Here is a 15,741-nt window from a genome sequence, read left to right on the forward strand (position 1 = left end):
AAATAAATTCTACTAAACACTTAAAGGAGAGTTACTAATTATCCTCCTCAAACGATTTTAAAAAAATAGAAAAGGAAGAAAAGCTTCCAACTACAATTTACAAGGCCAGCATTACCCTGATACCCAAACCAGACAATGACAACACAATAAGAAAGACTACAGGCAAGTATCCCTGACAAACACAGATGCAAAAATCCTCAACAAAATATAAAATTGCATTCAATGATACATTAAAGGATCATTTACCAAAATCAAGTGGTATTAATTCCAGGGATGCAAGGATGGTTCAATATTTGCAAATCAATCAATGTGATACACCACAGCAATGAAATGGATAAAATCATAGGACCATCTCAATTGATGCCCCCAAAGCATTTGACAAATTCAATATCTGTTCACGACAAAAACTCAACAAAGTGGGTTTAGAAGAAGCATACCTCAACACAATAAAGGCCATATATGAAAAGCCCACAGCTAACATACTCAATTATGAAAAACAGAGTTTTTCTCTAAAATCAAGAAAACAAAGCTGTCCACTCTTGCCACTTTTATTCAATATAATATTGGAAGTCCTAGCCATAGCAATCAGACAAGAAAAAGAAATAAGAGGCATCCATACTGGTAAGGAAGATTTTAAGCTGTCACTATTTGCAGATGACCTGATAGTATACATTGAAAACCCTAAATACTTCCCGAGAAAACCATTAGAAGTAATAAATGAATTCAGTAAAATTGCTGAATACAATATCAGTACCCAGAAATCAGTAGTGTTTCTAGCATTAAAAATAAAGTAGCAGAGAAATGAAGAAAACAATTGCATTTACAATTGCACCAAAAAGAATAAAATATTTAGGAATAAACTTAACCAAGGAGGTGAACAACCTATACTTGGAAAACTATAAAACATGGATGAAAAAAATTGAAGATGGCATGAGCAAATGGAAAGATATTCCATGCTCAAGTATTGGGAAAACAAATATTGTTAAAACTTCCATATTACCTAAAGAAATCTATAGATTCAGTGCAATCCTTATCAAAATACCAACATTTTTCACATAACTAGAACAAATAATCCCAAAATTTGTATGGAACCACAAAGACCCTGAATAGTCAAAGCAATCTTGAGAAAAAAAGAACAAAGCTGTAGGTATAACAATTCAGATTTCAAGATATACTATAAAGCTGTAATCAAAACAGTATGGTACTGGCACAAAAATAGACACATAGATCATTGGAATAGAAGAGTCAGAAATAAACCCATGATTATATGGTCAATTAATCTATGACAAAGGAGGCAAAAATACACAATAGGGAAAAACAGTCTTCAATAAATGGTGTTGGGAAAACTGGACAGCTACATGTGAAAGAATAAAACTGGAATACTATCTAACATTACACACAAAAATAAACTCAACTGGATTAAAGACCTCAATGTGAGACTTGATACCATAAAAGTCCCAGAAGAGAACACAGGCAGTAATTTCTCTGACATTGGCTATAGCATCATTTTTCTAGGTATGTCTCCTAAGACAAGAGATATAAAAGCAAAACTAAACTTTTGGAGCTACATCAAAATAAAAAGCTTTTCCACAGCAAAGGAAACCATCAACAAAACAAAAAGCCAACGTAATGAATGGGAGAAGATATTTGCAAATCCCTATGCATCTGATAAGGGGTTTATGTCCAGTATATATATAGAATGTATACAAGTCAACACACAAATAAACAGTCCAACTGAAAAATGGGCTGAGGACCTGAATAGACATTCAGTTCTGCAAAGCAGACATACAGATGGCCAACAGACACATGAAAATATGATCAACATTACTAATCATAAGGGAAATGCAAATCAAAACCACAATGAAATATCACCTCACACCTGTCAGAATGGCTAAAATAAAAAACACAAGAAGTAATGAGTGTTGGCAAGGATGTGGAAGAAAAGGAACCCTCAGGCACTATTGGTGGAAACGTAAATTGCTGCAGCCAATGTTGAAAACAGTATGGATGTTCCTCAAAAAATTAAAAATCGAAATACTATGTTGATCCAATAATTTCACTAATTGGTTTTTACCCAAAGAAAGTTAAATCACTAATTTGGAAATGCATAAGCATCCTTGTTCATTGGAGGAGCATTTACAATAGCCAGGATATGGAAGCAACCTACATATCCAATGATAGATTAATGGATAAAGAAGGAATGGATATATGTAATGGAATATTACTTAGCCACAAAAGGCATAAGAGTTTGCCATTTGTGACAACATGGATGGACCTAGAGCTTATTATGCTAAGTGACATAATTCAGACTGGGAAGGACAAACACCATATGATTTCACTCATATGCAGAATCTAAGAAACAAAACAAATGAGGAACAAACAAAAAGCAGAATCAGACCTATAAATATAGAGAACAAACTGATGGTTACCAGAGTGAAGTGGGATGGGGGTATCCAAAATTGGTGAAGGGGAGAGAGATACCAGGCTTCTAGTTATGGAATGAATAAGTCATGGGCATAAAAGACACAGCCATAGAAAATATAGTCAATGATACTGTAATAGTGTTGTATGGTAACAGTTGGTAGCTACACTTGTGGTGAGCAGAGCATAACATATGGAGAGGTTGAATCACTTCGCTGAACACCTAAAATTAATGTAACATTATATGTCAACTATACTCAAAAATAATTTAAAAACAGATGATATCTCATGGCAGTAAGAATTATTAAAATGAAGAAGTGGTTTTAAAAGCTAGATTGGGTACAATAAAAATACTTCATAAAAATGCAGTGTTTTATTCTTCAACTAGGATTCTATGGTCTGCATTCTTTGAAAACAGTCATATGAAGGCAAAGTTGTTTCTGATGACTTTGGCTGTTAGATTGTACAAAACTTTCAGGTGAATAAAAAGTAGAAGACTCGATAAATTCATGACAAATGAATATATTTTTAAAATAATGTTTAGAAATAGATGTTCCAGGTGGTTCTGTTAAGATATTCAGACAGAGGCAGGGATACAAATGCAAATCTGAAGTTGTCTCTGGAACAGTCAGCTAATAGGATAGACATAGAAGAAGTATATTAATTTTACCCTCAACTAAATTACAATTTTAATAAACTGAAAACATGTGGGTAGAAAATGGAAGGCTTCAGAGTTTAGGGGCAGTGATAATCAAGAGGAAAGGGGTTAAATATTAATGTTTCCTATCTCATCTTCACTTATTTCTCCTAGTATTCCCCCTTTATTTTTTACATCTCACAGAGCCCTCAATCCTCAGTGTCTAGTAGTTTTGCCACACACAGACACTTGTGTTTCAGAAGCAATTTAAGATTTGCATTTCTGTTGCATCCTTCTGAACCATATTACTCTAATAAGTGCTTTCTAATTGTTTAGGGTAATTTATGTATGGTATGACAGTGGATTGCTAAGATAATGACAATTTTTGACTAATTAGTAACCCACATTCTTTAATGTTCCAAAGGCAAAACTTCTGCTTCCCTGTACAGCGAATTGCATTTTATTTTTATTGACATTCATCTATACCACAACCAGGTTTATTTTAGAATGTGCCAACACTGTCAGGATCTCGGTCTGATAATATCCTAACCTGCAAAATTGATTTGAATACTTCAGTTAAGGTTAGAGGAAAATTTCTTTCCAAACCATAAACATATTCAATTACTTTTTAAAAATTTTCTTAAATTATGCTTTTTACAATCATAAATTTTCCACCCCATAAAGCTAGAAGTCCAAATACTGAAACATTAAACTACTGTGTGAGAATGAATATTCTAATATTCAAAGTGAAATTTAGTATTTAATGTTCCTGCATATGGTGAGAAAATTTGAAAAGTTTGTTTATAACATTAAGAAAATGCATGTCAATATATTTACACATTTCTGTATAAATACATTTCTGTCAATATGGTTACAAAATCCTTTATATCAATAAAATTTCCTTTTGTTCATTTATGCTTTTTTCCTAGTAACCTCTATTCAAATAAGATTCTTGTATAAAGGGGGTCCCTGGGTGGCTCAGATGGTTAAGTATCTGCCTTTGGCTCAGGTCACGATCCCAGAGTCCTGGGATCGAGTCCCGCATCAGGCTCCCTGCTCAGTGGGGAGCTTGCTTCTCCCTCTGCCTCTCTCTGTCTCTTATGAATAAATAAATAAAATCTTAAAAAAATTCTTGTATAAATGTCTCCTCCATTATGCCCCCTTTTTTTAATCTAGAAAGAAATTAGTTGTCTTTTGTTTGTAGTATTTGAGTTTTTTTACACTGTGATGAAAATTTAAGCTGCTTGTAGCTGATGCCTTGGAATAAATGAAATGGGATTTTCAGCTGAGATGTTTGAGGTCTTTACCTAAGATAAAGTAAGTACTATTTTATAATTATATTTATAACTTACTTTATATTTTAATTGGAATAAAAGACTTTTTTTCTATTTTTTTGTTAGTCCTACCTCTATGGGCTGGGCTTCTCCCAAGTAATTCATGTTCTCCATTATTATTTAGTTGAGGTCAGCAATGACTATTCCAAACTTCAACTTTCAATGCTTTGTATTTTCAATGACTTATGCCTTCTTTTTGGCTAACTGGGAGGCTTTTCTTCATTCTGTCTGAAAAGGTCTTTTTGTGCAGATGGTGCACCTATTGAGGGAAACTTTACTTGGGACTTACTTAATGAGGGTCTCTTCAAATATTTCTCTGATGGTAATGTATAATTTAGGAGCAAGTGTACCACTGTGTTCTTTTCTCAGGATCACTGTATTCTTTTTTCAGGTGACATGCATCTGGAGAATAATAAACATAGTCTTCAGTGCAAGAAAAAAAATAAACTAGAGTTCTTATCACCCTTAGTCATATAAGATAAGTTCTTTCTTTTTCTTTTTACTTACCACAACAAAAGAGGGAAAGGCAAAATGTGAGGCTGAGCAGAGACCAAACACAATCAAGTGCCATTAGACTAGTCAGCTTTCTACCTAAAAGCCATTGCTGCTAATTTCCCAACTCATATCCATGTAGGAACATAAGAAATACTGAGCACAGGGATGGGGGCTGCTCAGTAGGTATGTTACAGAAGAGTCCACATAACACACATACCAACCAACCTGGGAGTGAATAAACTCTACTATAACCCTGTGAAATCAGATGTATAGAAACTTCCATTAAAGTGGTCTGAAATTTTAAGCTTTGCCAACATTGTTTAACAAAACTATAATATACAAAAGAAACAACAATTTTATGCATATACTTTTAATAAAGGACATAGGAAGATAAAGCTTATTAGTATTTGTGGGTGTTTCTGTAGCAAGACACATGATTTTAAGAATACCATATATAATAACTTTGAGCAGATTGGTGGAAAAAAAAATTTATAGCAAATTGGCAAGTTCAGCTTAACTGCTGAGGGCCCCAGTGCCTTCTTTTTCTGGCTCTCCAATACATTTCATATATTACCAAGACTAAGTACCAGCTTTCCTGCTGTGTCTCTCTGCTGATTTAGCCAGCAGGGTGACAGCAATTATTCCTTGAATGTGTCTTACCTTATTGGTTTTTTTTTTCCGCATTCAATGCCATTCCCTACTAAAAATCTGTTTCCTGATATACTGCATTCATTGTCCATTTTAACTCATTCTGCTAATGGCCACATACCAGCCTGCTACAAAGAACAAATTTAATAGTTTTAAACACTGTGCAGGACACAGCCCTAGCCCTTCTGGGGAAACAAACAGCTGTTGGTTGCATGCTATTAGGAGCCACCTGTTCATTATTATATTACATAACCCCTGCATTCAAAAGACTACAACTTAATATGGTACCTTACAGCTAAAGTTAAAGAAATGCAGATGTGCCATACCTCATAAGCCATTTCCTACTGATTGGATGGAATGCATAAATTTTCCATTTGTGAACACGGACTTGTGAAAGGGTTTAACAATCTTGTCTTTTGCACCAACTGGTACCATAGCTACTCTGGGAGTAGAGGTTTTAGAATGAATAAATGGAGTGTTCTTCACTTGCAGTGAGTGTTGGACTTTTTCTAAAAGAGGACAAAGAATTATTCCTTTAAAGTACTTGCTCCTGATGACCAAACGGCCTACTTTGGGGGCAGTGTGTAGTGTACATATGTGTATGCACACATGTATGTAGATATATATGTGTGATGAGAAGTAAAAGGGATAGGCTTTGCATGACTGTTACATCCTATGAATTGGGGCCATGTTAAATTTCAGGTGCATGTCACAATAATGTACATTCAATATTCTTAAAACATACCTGCTTGGGATTGTGCTTAATCTCCATTAACCTCAATGACAACACTTTTGTGCAATTTGGCATAAACATGGGGAAGCACATTCTTTTCCCTGGCAAAGACAGCCCTGAGATTGGGCTCTATGGGTACTAAAGGAGATAATGGCACTGGCTGATGTCACACAGTGTGAAATAGATGTGTTACATGGGACCCGTGTGGGAAAGAGACACATGTTACATTTATGTCACATAGAAAATAAGAGTTGTTTAATTGCATACTTTTAGATTTTGGATGAATTGGAGCTTTTCTGAAATGTGATCCTGCCTGAATTAATCTCAATATTCTAAGTTGTTCCCCAATATTTCCAGTACTGGGAAGCCAAGTCAGTCTAATAGTGCACTGGACATGATAACTGAGGTCTGCTCCAGACAGCTATGTGCTTTTGAAAGCCACTTCATTTTTTTTTTGCCTCAATTTTTCCAGATGTACCATGGGGAAAATGATTTCTATTCTAAGGACATTGTTGGAATGAACTGAATAACTTAAATAAAGTAATCTGAACTCTGCAAGAACAAGTCAGCAATGAGAGCATGGAAGTAAGAATGGAGCACACTGGTTTGCTTAGAAATACTGTTATGGTTCAAGTTTTCACTCCAGTCCTTCAATGAAAGACTTATAAGAGCACTAGGGAGTTACATAGCACCTTTCAGTTGTAGGATCCTAACAATGAGTGTTTTATTTTGCAAAAGGGGAATATGGGTACCAAAAATTGGGGAATGAGATCCCACAGAGGTTATTTGACAGGGCTCCAAGGAAAACAGGCAATGGAGCCAGATCAGGATACACTAATTATTAAATGAACCTCTCTGTCAATCAATAGTCAATCAATTGGGGCAGGATGCTTATGTACAGTAGTCAGTACTGAATTATGTATGGATAGGGGTATTATCAGAGTCTATAAACTAGTGTAATAAAGGTGCTGAGATAGGAATAGGGTTTATTTCTCCAAGCCCCCACTTGAAACTCTGATTTATTTGGCCTTTTGAAGATGGTGTAAGTCTGTAAGACATGAAACAATCAGCTTTGCATTATAGCTCTCCTGGGCTTTATCCTTCCAGTGCTTCCCTGTAGTTTTCTGACACTGTCTTTTATAACCTGATTTATTTCAGTGCCAAGTGCTGATACACTCTATGCATCAAAGAATTTATTGATTCCTTCCTGACTTTGAATCATAGTTAGAAGCTACCCTGCCTAAACCCTTGGCAAAAAAATGATAGATGAGAAAGGGAAAGATTTCTTTGAGGCCCACTGGCTGTGGAGTTAAGTAATGGCCCTATTTTTTAGAGAAAGGTGCTTTACTATATGAATAAAAGGCAAGGTTTGTCCATCATAAGACCATGTGAATTCCTAAATAAGCTTTCAAGAAAAACCTAAACAAGAGAGTGTTTTGGAGAGAGAGGGAGGAAGGGGAAAAATCTTCCCAGCTGAACATACACGATTTCATTTGTGAAACCCGGTGTGTATAGTCTTCTATGTTGCTTCTTAGCATCTTAGTAATCTGAACTCTGCAAGAACAAGTCCCTGGCCCTAATAGATTTTGTCATGTCTAGTTATTTTCTCAAATGAAATGCTGGCACAATCCATTTAATTTATGCTAAAAGTCTCACCTGGCCCCAAATCACCTAGAGGATCCAAATAAACAAGTTTTTTGTTTTTTAAGTAGCTGAATTGTTCACTTTCTCAGCTCCACTGGAACCTGAACACCAAATAGTTTGTGGTAGGCAAATTTTCTTTTACTAAGAAAGGTTTTAGGGGGGATGACTTAGTAAACCTAATGTCCTTCTAGGAGTTCAACTCCTTGACATCTGTAAGATGCCTCTAACTCTCAATAATTTCTGTAAGAGTTGGGACTTCTATTGCTGGCAGCTGGGCACTAGGACAGTGGCTGAGAAATGAAAATCATCACTGCTCTTAGGTATTATTATTATAAAGACTCAGCATTAGTGTTCATACTCATTGATTCAGGCACTAGGACTAAAAGAAAGGCTGATTATAAATAAATGGGGAAATGAATGTAAACTGTCTTAATGGCTGAACTACCACTGAAGCTAGAAAGAAGAAAAGAAAAAGAAAGTATTGGCATATTACTATTAGGTTATCATTATCTATACACTAAACCCTGCTGTGAAAACATAGCTTGAGTGCTAATCCTTAGGCCAATTTCAACTTTGAAACTTTACCATATGAACAGTATTGTAATTAAACCTGAAAATGACCCTTAAGCTCCTTAACAAAACCTATGGTGCATAACTTAGGGTTATGGTTTTTCTATCATCATAAGAACAATTAATATAGGTAAAAATAAAGCTAGGTAGCAGAGAAAATAATAAAAGTGGAGAATTTTACTACAACCTGACATTAAAAGTCTTTAAAACACCAATACTTAATGTTTAATAAAGTGGAAATCTGATCTGATCTTCTCTATTAGTTGTGGTGCTTTCAGGAACATCACACATTTATGACAGAGAACAGGCTTTGTATTGTTCAATTTCCAATTTGAGGACCTCGATTATGGTGTGTTGATTATGCCTCTTGACTTTTAAATATCTGATATAGGGATGGTGTTGACAGCCGAGCAAGTATTTAAATTGCTATTTAGGGAGAAAAAGCAGGATTGAATAAAAACCTTGGATTTTTTTAACCTTGATTTTCACAACACCACAACAGAATTTTGTGTAAATATGCTGCATATATGCATGCTTATAAATGCACAGGCACACAAGCAGCAGTCTGATTTCCCTTAATACCACAAAGACCCTATAAATATAATTAACAATCTTTCTAGGGGAGTTAGAGACTCCATGGAAGTTTTTTGAATTCCTCTATACCTGAGAAGAGGAATAAAAAGAGCCCCTGGAAAGGTATATATGTTACATTTAGGTTTTTACAGATTGGGAGGTAAAATGAAGAAAGAGAGGAAGACTGGCTTGAATTAATTGCTACCAGATTGATGAGTTCAGTTAGTAAATTAAATAACTTGTAAAGTCCTGAAACATCTATCTGCACAGCAAGTATTTAATGGAATGCTTTTAAATTGTGAAGCTTTCAATCCACCATGGTGACTTATTTTGAAGATTAAAATGGTTCCCAACATTGAACTCTGTAAGCCTCATGGGAGATGGAGGGTCCTGGGAATGAAAAAAAGAAATTCACAGGTGAGCTGAACCACTGTAAATATCCACACAGTAACATCCATTGACAATAATATGCAACCATTAAAACGATGTTTATGAAGAGTATGTATCAGCACTGAAAAATACTAAGTGAAAAGAGCAGGATGAAAAATTATATATACAATGTTATAATTATTTTTAACCCAGAAATTGTATCTGGAACAAAAAACTGAGGAAATATACTAAATTGTTCAAAGTGATCAGTTCACAGGTAATTTTTTTTATTTTCTTTACATTCTACTTGTATTTTCCACATTTTCTCAAGTAAATATATAATTGATAGCACAAAACATTTATTTTTGAAATTCACAAGAAAATAACATGAGCTTTGAAAGTGGGTAATTGTGAATTTGAATTCTAAGCTTTGCTACTTGTTATCTCTGTGACTCTGGACAAATAACATCAATGGACCTTAGTTTCTTCATCTGTAAACTAAGCACAATAAAATCTACCTGAAACAACATCTGGCATATAGTAGGCACTGAAGTAGCTGTTATTAGTATAAGCTTTTTGGAAAACAATTCAGCCATATAGTTTAAGAGTTTTTCAAATTAAGTTCATACCAGTAATTTTGCTTCTAGGATTCTATTCTAAGAAAATAATTATAAATGAGAAAAAAGATTAATATCCAATGACATTATTGATGGCCTTATTCATAATAGTGAAAAACTGAATAAAATCTTAATGTTGGAAAGAAGGAAATTGATTAAATAAACAACAATACCTTAATATAATGGGAAATTACTATTGGCGTTCAGAAAAAATACAGAATTCAAAACTGAACACAATATGATCTCAATGTTTAAAAAACATATTCATAGAAAATATTGGAAGGGATACAACAAAATGTTAACATGAGTTATCTTTAGGTGGTGGAATTATAGGTGATTTTAATTTTCTTCACGTTTTCTTCTCCTTTTTGTTATGTTTAATATACCTTTAAAATTAATTCTAGTGTGTTGATTATAAAAGCAATTCATATTCATCATAGAATAATTGAAAAATATAGAAAGGAATAAAGAAAAATAATGACCTATAATCTCAGAGACTGTCTTTCATTCTCCCTCCTTCTCATCATTCATTCAACAAATATTTATTGAATACTTACCATGTGCCAGGCACTGTCTTAGGGACTGGCAGTAAAATGTGAACAAGACATAGTCCCTGCCCTCAAGGAGCTTACAATTTAGTGCGGGAGACAGACAAGTAAATAAAGTATTATAACACAGAATAAAAGTGTTCTCATGTTATTACGGTAGCATCCAGAAGGGACATAGAGCTCAGCTATGTAGGTCAGTCAGTGATGTACCCTGAGCAAATGATGTGGAAGCTGAAACCCGGAAAATATACAGCCAGATGAAGGAGACTGGAATGGAGGAGGTGAGATGCTGCTGAGAAAGCGTCCCAATCATGGAAAACAGCAGGGGTGTGTTTGAGGGACTGAAAGCAGTAGAGTGTGGGTCAACCATAGGGTGTAGGGATAAAACTAGTGGAGAGGAAGCTTCGGAGTTGAGAATCATGGGAGATGAAACTGGAGACATGAGCAGGGGCCAGATCATGAAAGGACCTATAAACCATGTTAAGGAGTTCAGACTATGCTGAGGCCGATGAAAGTCATTACACAGATTTGAGTTTTTAACATCATTCTAGTTGCCATAAGGAGAATGGATTGGACGAGGGGCAGGATTGGAGGCAGGGAAACCAGTTAAGAGGCTACTACAGCAATACAGGGGACACATGATCTGGGGTCATGGTCATCAGTATAAAAAAAAGTACACAGCTTCCAGAGATATTTAGGAAACACAATTAACACACCTTGGTGATTAATTGGATGTGGGTGGAAGATGAAGGAGTGGGAACAAAACAGGAAATAGGTTTTTGGATGGGTGAAGTTGAAAGGCACTTGGTTATTCAGGTCTGGAGTTCAGGAAAGTCCTGGGTTGGAGAAACATATTTAGTAAGTTGTCAGTGTGTGTGTGTGTATGTGTGAGTGTGTGTGTATATATATGTATATATGTGTATATATAATATGTATATTGTGTGTATACATATACACACATAATTATATATTATATATAATTATATATTTCATATATATTATATATACACACATTCTTTAGCCAAGGAATGGATAGATTTCCTAAGGAATGACTAGATTAATGTGATGGTCAGGAAAAAACCTAGCAAAGTTTGGGAAGATATTATTTCAATAAGACCTCCCTGATGATAGGGGGGAAGGAAAGAAATTGTAGGAAGTTTGAGAGAAGCATGACAGAATTTTAAAAAATTTTTGCTTTATTGTTTAATTTTTAAATTTAAATGCATATAATCTTGTAACCACCATCTCAGATAGAATACAGCTGTTATCTTCATATACTAATTTTGTATGAACACTGGTTTTCATTATTCTAGGGGAAATATTCAAGAACGGGATTACTGTGTCATATGGTAAATGTATATTTAACTTTATAAGAAACTTTATAACAAACTGCCAAACAGTTTTCCAGAGTACCTGAGCTATTGTGCATTCCTACCAGAAATGTAGGAGAATTCCAATTATTCTTCATCCTTCTCAACACTTGGAATTTTCACTATTTTTTTTTAAATTTACCCATTCCAGTATGAGTGTAAAGGATTCTCCTTGCGGTTTTAATTTGCATTTTCCTAATGGCTAGTGATGTTGTGCATCTTTTCTTGTGCTTATTTCCACTTTTTTGGTGAAGTGTCCATTCAAACCTTTTGCACATTTTTTATTATGGTGTTTCTTTTCTTATTTCTGAGGTTTTAGAGCACTTTACATATAGTCTGGATACAAGTCCTTTATTAGATACATATTTTGTAAATATTTTCTCCCCATCAGTGGCTTGTCTTTTTGTTTTCCTAACAGCATTCTTTTGAGAAAACATTTTAAATTTTGTTCAAGTCTAAACTGTAAATTTTTCCTTTTATGTATTTTACTTTTGATGTCATATCTAAGAACTTTGCCTAAGTCAAAGTGACAAAGGTTTTCTCCTACATTTTAAGAGTTTTATAGTCTTATATTTTACATATAGGTATATGATCCATTTTGAATTCATTTTTTTATGTTGTGAAGTGCACATGTTGCAGTGATGTCCAGTTGTTCTAGCACCCTTTGTTGAAAAGACTGTATTTTCTCCAGTGAATTACCATTACATCTTTGTGTAAAAATCAACAGACCATCTTTATGTGGGTCTATTTCTGTATTTTACTTTTTATTCTGTTCCACTGGTTTATGGGTCTATCCTTTTGCCAATAACACACTGTCTTGACTACTGTGGAATTATAGTATGTCTTAAAATTGGACAGATTTTGTGTTCTGACTTTAATTTTCTTTTTAAGATTTTTTTTGGCTACTGTAGTTCCCTCGCTTTTCCATATAAATTTTAGAATCAGCTTGTCTATATCTACAAAAATCCTGCTACAATTTTAATTGGGATTGCATTAAAACTGTCTACCAATCTGGGGAACACTGAAATCCTAACTCTATTGAGTCTTCTGACTCATGAACATAGTTTGTTTATTTATTTAGGGCTTCTTTGGTCTTTTTCATAGTGTTCTGTAGGTTTCAGTATACAGATCTTATATATGATTTGTTAGGTTTATATCTGGCTATTTAATTGCGGGAGTTATTATAGGTAGTACTGTGTTTTTTAATTTTGCTTTCCAAATTGTGCATTGCTGGTGTATGGAAACACAACAGATGTTTGTGTGTATTGATCTTATGTGTTGTGAACTAGCTAAACTCATTAGTTCTAAGAGTTTTTGTAGATTCTTTGAATTGTCTATGTAGACAATCATGTCATCTGCAAATCAGGATAGTTTTTTTCTTTACCAGAGTGCCTTTATATCTTTTTCTAGCACTACTGCATGTGTCAGGACTTTCATTATGATAACGGATAGGAGTGATATGAGAAACTGTATGAAGTTGTGGTTAATAGAGGAAAGAACACTGGTAAGGAGGTAAGTAGTGAAGATATTTCAAGCCAGTTTAGGCCAGAGATCACAAATGTGTAATCTCAGTTGTGTTTTTTTGTAAAAAGTTCCAACCAGTATTTATAATCAGTTGTGTTATTTTTGTAGTAGTTCTCAGCAGCCTGAGTATAGGAATGGAGAAGGCAGATGGACTGAATCTGGAATTTTTTTTCTGGCTGAGGCAATGGAGTTAGGGCAATATAAGTATTGGCAAGAAATGCCACTTGCAACAACATGGATAGACCTAGAATGTATGATGCTAAGTGAAATAAGTCAGTCAGAGAAAGACAAATACCATACGATTTCACTCATATATGGAATTTAAGAAACAAAACAGATGAACAAAGAAAAAGATGAACAAAAAAAACCCCTACTCTTAAATACAGAGAACCAACAAGAGGTTGCCAGAGGGAAGGTTGTGGGGGAGAGGTGAAATACATAAAGAGTACAAGGGTACGACTTATCTTGATGAGCATTGAGTAATGTATACAATTGAACCATATTGTAATATAACACTGTACTTTAATTATACTTCAAAAAATATATTGGCAAGAGAGAAGTTGAAGGCTTTCTCCAGTCAGTTAGATAGAGAAGGGAGTAACCATGTAAAAATTTAATTCTTACTTATGTTTTTATTATATTTCTTTTCAGTGTTTTTCTACATATAAATATATTTTAATACTTAAAAGTTTTAAATTAAAATTTAAAATGTAATTTTATAATGCAAGGTTCATCCATGTTGGAACATGTATTCCTTGGGTTGCCAAATAGTATTCCATTGTATGGATATGCCACATTTTATTTATCTATTTATCAGCAGATACATGTTAGGGTTGTTTCCACATTTTGGCCATTATGAATAATGCTGCTGTGAACATTCATGTAGAAGTTTTTGTGTAGACATATGTTTTCATTTTTTTCCATTATATACAAGGACTGGAATTTCTGGGTCATACAGTATTTCTATGTTTAACATTTTGAAAGACTATCAAACTGTTTTCCAAAGTCACTGAACCATTTTACACTCCAATCAGCAATGTATGAGGTTTCTGATTTTTCCATATCATTGTCAACACTTATTATCATCTGTCTTTTGGATCCTAGTGGATCCAAAAGATACCACCTAAATGGTATCTTGTGGTTTTGATTTGCGTTCTTCTAATGGCTAATAATGTTAAGCATCTTTTCACGTGCTTATCAATCATTTACACATGGAGAATTATCTATTCAAATCCTTTGTCATTTTTTTAAAAATTGGCTTTTTAATTATAGAATTGTAAAAGTTTATTATTCTGCATATAAGTCTCTTATTGGATATTTGATTTGCAAATATTTTCTCATCAAAGGCCACATATATAATTCCATGGGATCATGAATTATGTGGAATGTCCATAATAGACAAATCTATAGAGACAGAGAGGTAGATTAGTGGTTACCAAGAAGTGGGAATGGAGGAATGAGGAGTGACTGCTTAAGAGTATGGAGTTTCTAAATATTCTAAATTAATTGTGATGATGGTTGCGCAACTCTGTGACTATCCTAAAAACCACTGAATTGTACATTTTAAGTGGTCAAATCATATGGCATTGTGAATTATATCACAAGAAAGCTGATAAAAATGTACTTTTAAAATTAAACTGCATTCATACAGCTTTTTAACATAACTATTAATTATTCTTCAAAGTAGTTACTTTTAATGGTGCAAACTATTTCATCATAATAATGGAGTAATTTATTTTACCATTCCTCTATTGTTAGATATTTAGTTTTGTTTCTACTTTTCTGGTATTATGGTAAGTTGATAATGAATAGTTGTGCAGATCTCTGATTATATCATTAAAATACATTCCTAAAATTTGATTATCAAATAAAATTGTATGAACATTTTATGGTTTTTATGTTATTAAATTGCCATAAAAATGATGTATAAATTTAAACTTACATCAGCAGTATATAAGATACCTGTTTCAACGTGTCCTTATCAATACTAAGTACTATAATTTATAAAAATTGGTTGCTTTAGTAGACATAAATTGATATTTTGGGTTATTTTATTTGCATTTCTTTCTAATGAAGTTGAATAATTTATATGTTTATTTTTCATTTTAACTTTCATTTGTTGATTGCCCATTTTCTAATGGTTGTATTTTTTCCTTTCTGATTTGCAAGATTTTTGTAAATTAAGGATGTTAAATTTTGTGTATTATGTATTTTGCAAATGTTTCTACAAGTTTGTTTTTTCATTTTGAAGGAAATGT

General features: G+C 33.7%; 2 protein-coding genes across 6 annotated transcripts in view; one reads left to right on the forward strand and one right to left on the reverse strand.

Annotated features, from left to right (window-relative positions):
- UPRT (uracil phosphoribosyltransferase homolog) overlaps positions 1-15,741 on the forward strand; it is a 107,089-nt gene that overhangs the window by 70,340 nt on the left and 21,008 nt on the right. The gene's annotated exons all lie outside the window — the stretch shown is intronic.
- The window catches only part of ZDHHC15 (zDHHC palmitoyltransferase 15), a 156,148-nt gene continuing 143,341 nt past the window's right edge, over positions 2,935-15,741 (reverse strand). For 3 of the 5 annotated variants that reach the window (XR_012374799.1, XR_012374800.1, XR_012374796.1), the window contains 2 exons: positions 4,682-9,445; positions 2,935-3,053 (listed from right to left, as the gene is read on the reverse strand). The gene's annotated coding sequence lies outside the window, so the exon portion shown is untranslated. Of the gene's footprint in view, positions 3,054-3,504; positions 3,609-3,713; positions 9,446-15,741 lie in introns of those variants that run through there. The other 2 variants (XR_012374798.1, XM_025883901.2) reach the window with 2 other exon arrangements.

This window comes from Callorhinus ursinus, unplaced genomic scaffold, assembly GCF_003265705.2.
Source record: "Callorhinus ursinus isolate GAN/ISIS: 27379988/994484 unplaced genomic scaffold, GSC_fseal_2.0 scaffold40, whole genome shotgun sequence".
Taxonomy (NCBI): domain Eukaryota; kingdom Metazoa; phylum Chordata; class Mammalia; order Carnivora; family Otariidae; genus Callorhinus; species Callorhinus ursinus.